The sequence below is a fragment of the Lonchura striata genome, chromosome 24, assembly GCF_046129695.1.
Source record: "Lonchura striata isolate bLonStr1 chromosome 24, bLonStr1.mat, whole genome shotgun sequence".
NCBI classification, from domain to species: domain Eukaryota; kingdom Metazoa; phylum Chordata; class Aves; order Passeriformes; family Estrildidae; genus Lonchura; species Lonchura striata.
In genome coordinates this window covers 1,184,652-1,190,651 of record NC_134626.1, presented here as the reverse complement: position 1 = coordinate 1,190,651, position 6,000 = coordinate 1,184,652, and the positions used below count along the sequence as shown (strand labels likewise).

General features: G+C 52.6%; 1 protein-coding gene across 2 annotated transcripts in view; it reads left to right on the top strand.

Annotated features, from left to right (window-relative positions):
• The first annotated feature begins 5,451 nt into the window (after window positions 1-5,451).
• Window positions 5,452-6,000, top strand: part of RERE (arginine-glutamic acid dipeptide repeats) — a 132,754-nt gene continuing 132,205 nt past the window's right edge. For both annotated transcript variants that reach the window (XM_021537774.2, XM_021537771.2), the window contains exon 1: window positions 5,452-5,657. The gene's annotated coding sequence lies outside the window, so the exon portion shown is untranslated. The remainder of the gene's footprint in view (window positions 5,658-6,000) is intronic.

Below are 6,000 nucleotides of genomic sequence, written 5' to 3'. Positions count from 1 at the left end.
GCTGGGCTCAGGGGTTTTGTCCTGGCAGAGTTGGGGGTTCAGGAAGGTTTGGGGTCAGGGTTTCAGCAGAATTTGGGGTTTCTGTCCTGGCAGAGTTGGGGGTTCAGGAAGGTTTGGGCTCAGGGTTTCAGGAGGGTTTGGGGTTTCTGTTCTGGCAGAGTTGGGGGCTCAGGAAGGTTTGGGGTCAGGGTTTCAGCAGAATTTGGGGTTTCTGTCCTGGCAGAGTTGGGGGTTCAGGAAGGTTTGGGCTCAGGGTTTCAGGAGGGTTTGGGGTTTCTGTTCTGGCAGAGTTGGGGGTTCAGGGAGCAGGGGCTGGGCTGGCACTGCTGGGAACACTCTTTTCATTGTATGGGCACCTGGGAGTGAACTCTGACTGGGCTGGGCTCTTGTTGGGCTGTGGTTGGTTGCTTGGGGTTTTTCTGGTATTTTCGGTTTGTTTGTTTTCCCCAGCACTTCCTAAGCCAGGCCTTCCTGTAAAACCCTGCTTTTCTCACTGTTATCATGTGAGCTGCTTTCTCTTCACAGCTCCCTGGGGGAGCCAGCGTTGCTGTTTCATTCGTGCTGTGGCAGAAAGGCAGCGTGCACAGGATGCTGTGCACAGCAGCCCAGGGCATTTCTCCCAAGTACACTGAAGCAGCCCTCGTGTCCTTGTCCCCCTTCTCAGGGATCCTGTGGCAGTTCTGGGCTGTCCCAGCTCCAGGCTGAGGGGCAATCCCAGGCACCTTTTACCTCCTAAGGAGCAGTTGTGCTAACAGCAGCAAGCACAGGTGTTGGCAGTTTATTTCTGGGCTTATTTCTGTGGGAGGCTTTGCGCCCGTGCCTTGCTGGAGGTGTGTGCCCAGCTGGGGCTTGTCAGAGGTGTGACCCTGCAGGGCTGGCACCGGGGCAGTTGGTGGCAGTTGCTGGTGGCAGTTACAGGAGGGCAAAAAGTTCCCCAGGCTGTTCTGTGCTTGGGAGGGCTCTCTGACCCCGGGTGCTGATGTGCTGCTGGAGTTTAACAGCACCCGTGAGGACTTAGAGCTTGGCCAGAGGTCACCTGCAACATCCTGAGCACCAGGTAAGCACAGGGAAGGAGCCACAGTTCTTGAGCCATAAAATGTGTGATAGTGCTGGTAATTTGGTTTAACGGGGGAAACCTCACCCCAGCAAAACAAAATCTAACCCAGCAAAAAAAGCCAAGCCTCTTAAAGTCCATGGTGAGTGAAGGGTACAGGTTCCTTTTGGGGACTGGAGAGAGGCAAGGAAATGGCTCATCCCAATGCCAGCAGTTACACTGTAAATGAAAATAAGCCTTGGCAGGCTGGTTTGTAAGAAGTGCTGTGTGTGGAAATGTGCAGCGGGAGTGGCAGTGGCTGCTTAGCTGTGTGCAGAGTTTACAGCAGAGTTTACAGCAGAGTTTACAGCACTTACAGCCTCACTGGGCTGGCACTGCAGCCTTTGGGCTGTGCTGGGGCAGGAGCAGCCGTGCCCTGGGTTTCCTCTCCCAGGCATGGAGAAGCACCCTGGTGTAAGTGTGGAGCAGGGCTGGGGTGGTGCTGTGGCCTCTGCAGCTCAGAGCAGGTTTCCTGTGGGTGCTCACAGATCTGCAAGTGCAGGCACGACTTCTGCTGCGAGCGGATTTGAAGAAATTTGTGTGTAGACAGCAGTAACTGTCTTGTCAAGAGCTGGGTATCGGTTCCTCTGGCTGTTTGTGCCAAGAAAACAGCAGTTATTTACACAGGAACAGAGCCTCACCTCTCACCTGACCAAAGGTTTTGTGTTTAGATGGAGCCGGGTGCTTTGATGCCCAAGTGCAAACAATCAGAAATGGGTTACAGGCGCTCAGTGCTGCTGCTGGGAGCAGAGGGAGGTGACCTTTCCTGCTGGCAGCCCAGGCAGCGATTCCTCTCCCCTGCTGAGACATCTCCAGGTGACCGCTGGAATTCTCCAGCTCACTTTCAGTTCAAGCTGCCTCTGTGTCAGGTTTTTGTTTTACTGGAGGTACCGTGAGGGTTTTGGCTTGGGTTACACCACTGACAGAGACTGGGAAACTTGTGATGAGCACTGCAGCTGATGACACACGAGGAAAACACTGATGGGACTACATGAAGCTGTTAGTTTGTTCTCCATGAACCTGCTCCCTTCCTCTTCCCGCTGCCCAAGGCCAGATCCGAGGGGAGAGCTCTGAAAGCAGTGCTAAGTCCCCATTTAAAAATAGGTCCAGCTTAGCAGGGGTTAGTGTTAGCCTCCCTGCTTGCCTAAGCTGGGAGGTTGGGTTGGATTGGCTTTTGGGAAACACTTGTGTTCGTGTCTCCGTGTGCTCTCAAAAGGAGTTTGAGGCTCCTTTGTGTTCAGTCCGTGCGAGGCACCGGTGTTCTCCAGCCTGCTTCCAACCTGGCTGCGTGGGTGAGCCCCGAGCCAGAGGGAGCTGCTCCCAAGGGTTTGTGGTGCCTCTGCAAAAAGGCAACTTAATGTGCCCGTTTAATCTGTATAATCTCATTAAGCCTGTTTACGGCTAGTTTGTGTTCCAAGTGGTTGGGTACCTGGGAGAGCCGGAATTGCTCCTTTGGAGCGGTTTTTCCAGCGGGTGGAATGTTTATGTGTGCTCGATGATGGCTCATTCTGTCAGAAGTGGGGAGTGCTGCTGATTGATAGGTCTTGTGTCTTGGAGGGCTTACATCTTTATTTAATATTCCTCCAATTTGTGTGTCTGTGTTTAATATTCTTCCAATAGGGTCGGACTGGTGCGAAGTTATGAATTATTCGCGTTTGTTATGAGTCGCGTGTCTCGAAAGCAGCACATTTTCCAGCCCTTTGAAGATACACTGTCTGTCACTTCTCAGTGCTCAATCTTTCATGAGCTGAAGTGCGTGGGTACAGGATACAAAGTGTTACAGGATTCGGGGAAGCGCTGAAAGCCAAAGCTGTGAGCTTGCAGGTGCTTCCCAGATTTTAGCTGTGAGAAGGTGTGCAGGGCTGGATGTGCACACGCCTTTGAGCAGTGTCGGGAATTACTGACAGCAAGTCAAAGCCTTATTTCTTCAGATTTCCAGTTTCTGTTGTTTATTGTCAGGACCTTAATGTTTCTTCAGCTAGGTGTTCTATTTAATTATGATGTTTATAGTAAATATCAGCTCCCTTGGCTGTGTGCTCAGGCCTGTAGCATGCGGAGTGCTTTGCTTGTAACTGCATCCCTTGTCTCAGTTCATTATCTGTTAATGGTACTCGACATGACAGGCTTGTTTTGATAAATGGAGCCTGCCAAGAAAGCTGGGATGGATTTTGCAGGCGGTGGAGTCGAGCTGTGTTTCATTGTGCAACACCAGAGGACTGATGCACGCTGGACCAAACACCACAGAGTGCAGCGAGAGGTCTCTGGGCAGTGGCTGCAGCCCTGTCCATCCAGGGAATCTCCACTCAAGGTCTGCTCTTTCCAGACTATTTTCCTGATCCGTGTGGACATAGATTTTGCCTGGTTTTGATGGGCATTGTGAATGTATAACTCACATTTTCCCCCCCATTTTCAGATATCCAGCTTTCAGAAGGGATACAGAAATAAATGCTGTTGTAAGTTTATAATGCTGTGGCTAGCAAAGGTGTATTTCATGGCCAGGAAAAGATCTTTTATAGTCCATTTTCAAAAGATTAAAAGTCCCTATTGCAAAATGGAGCTTGAGGCTGTACTCTGTGCATGTTTTTTATTTTAGTCTCTGAAATGGGGGCAGATCTCCATATCTCCTAGGAAAGCCAATTAGTGAAAGTTGAGTTGTCTCTGATGTCGGTGATTGAGTGCTGTGGCTGTTCTGCTCATTCAAGGATCTCCAGAATGCTGTATGCAAACAGATGGGACTTGAGATGATTTCTCTGCCATCTCGCACACTGCTGAATTTGGAAGTTGGTTTGTGTTGGATTTGCAAGACAGTGTCTGAGATTCAAGAATAGTCTCCAGTTCTGTTGCTGTGCTCAGACTGCCAGATGCTGTGCTCTGCACTGTTTGGACAACTTTCATCCTAACGGGATACAAAGAAATCCACGCATTTTAAAATTATTATTATTATCTGAGTGCATTTTCCCAATATATGCTAACTTTAGGGATTTGTGATTCAAGCTGGCTGAATCACCTGCCCTAGAGGGAAAAGGTATTTTTGAACAACAACCATCAAACAGGGTATTTTTCAACTGATGAAACCTGGCCTGAATTAACTTCCTGCCGGAGAGCTCTTTTGGAAGTCATTAGGAGTGAACGCTGATTTAAATCCACTCCAGAGCAGCGAGTTCCTTTCCACGATCTGCCAGGTGTTGGGCCACATTGGATGAGGAAATTGAGGAGTGAGGATGAACGCATGTGGTGGCTTTGTGCTGACTGGAGGATGGAGTTTCAGCTCTGGCAGGTTTGGGGCTATCACGCGGCTCCTTGGTTACAAAGCGTGTTTTGCACCAAGGCAGGCTCCAGTTCAGGAGCTGTTGTACCATGAATATTGCAGGAGTGCAGCTCGTGCTGCACCGCCCTCAATTTGTATTGATCACAGCAGCCCTGCGACGTGGCGAGGGCACGTTGGAATTAATCAGCTTTTAGGGAGCTATTTCTAGAAAGTACGGAATAAATTTCAAACTTAGATCTTTGTCTGCTGAAGGACTCCTGGGCTCTAGTATGAAAATGGTAGAGATGGGCATGGATAAATAGCGGCAAGATGTACCACTACAAATAATTAGCATCCTCTGGAAAGATGAAGTTGGCAGGCAGTACTTGAGGGTGTTGCTCTAATTAACCGGGTCTGTGAACCTTAATGATTATCATTTTTTCCTGTTTTTTTAAAAAAAACTTGGCTTTGTAAAACTAGCTCGACGGTGGCGTACTTCCATATTTATTTTATAGGTAAAATATTACTGTACGGCTAGGAAATGGATTTGCTTGGCAGGAATAAAGGGTATGTTGCCCCAAGGTAATGGATTACATAGATGACTTGTTTTGCATGTTATTCTGCAAGGGAAATAGCAGAGCTCTGCTCTAAAATTAAGGCGGTACTGACAACTGAAAGGTCACGGTTGTGGTGTTGAGGAACAACAGGAGACACTGGGCTGTGAGTTACAGGTTTGCGTGGAGATGCACAGTCAGATAAATATTCATCCTTTATAAAAATTCCAATTAAAAGCCGATGAATTTCTGCTCCTAATGGGGGGGAGGAAGGCGTCGTAGGAAAGGTTTTGAACAAAATGGCTCACTAATTAACGGCAGCGCAGCCAAATGCCCGTGCAGAGCGTCTCGGAGCGTGGCCTGGCCGGGCTGGGCTGCCCCGTGCCGGGGCTGCCCCGTGCCGGGGGATGCTCGCCGCCGCGATCTGCCGCTGAGCGCCCGTTCCAGCGCCGCCATCAATCACGGGGCTCCCGGTTCCGGCGGGAGGCGGAGCGGGGCCGGCAGCGCCGGAGCCGAGCCCGCGGCGGAGCGGAGCGGGGCCGCTGCCGGGGCGCGGGGGCGGCGGGCCCGGGACGCTCCGCTCCGCTCCGGCCGCAGCTGCTCGGCGGCGGAGGGGCCTCCTTTTGTTCCGCAGCTGCTTCCTCCGTGCCTGCCCTTCGCGGAGCCCTCCTCCTCCTCCTCCTCCTCCTGCTGCTGCTCCTCCTGCTGCCGCCGGCGGCGGGGCAGGGCTCGGGCTCGGGGCTCGCCCGCAGCCGGAGCCGCGGTGAGTGTCCCCCGTGCCCGGCGGTGAGTGCTCCCCGGGTCCCCCGTGTCCCCCGTGTCCCGCGGTGAGTGTCCCCCGTGCTCCCCGTGTCCCCCGTACCCGTGGTGAGTGTCCCCCGGCTCCTCCGTGCCCCCCTTACACCCCGGTGAGTGTCCCCCGGGTCCCCCGTGTCCTCCGTGCCTTGCTGTGAGTGTCCCCCGTACCCGTGGTGAGTGCCCCCCGGGTCCCCCGTGCCCTGCTGTGATTGTCCCCGTGTCCCCCGGAGCCACGGTGAGTGCCCCTCGGCTCCTCCGTGCCCCCCTTACACCCCGGTGAGTGTCCCCCGTGTCCCCCGTGCCTGGCT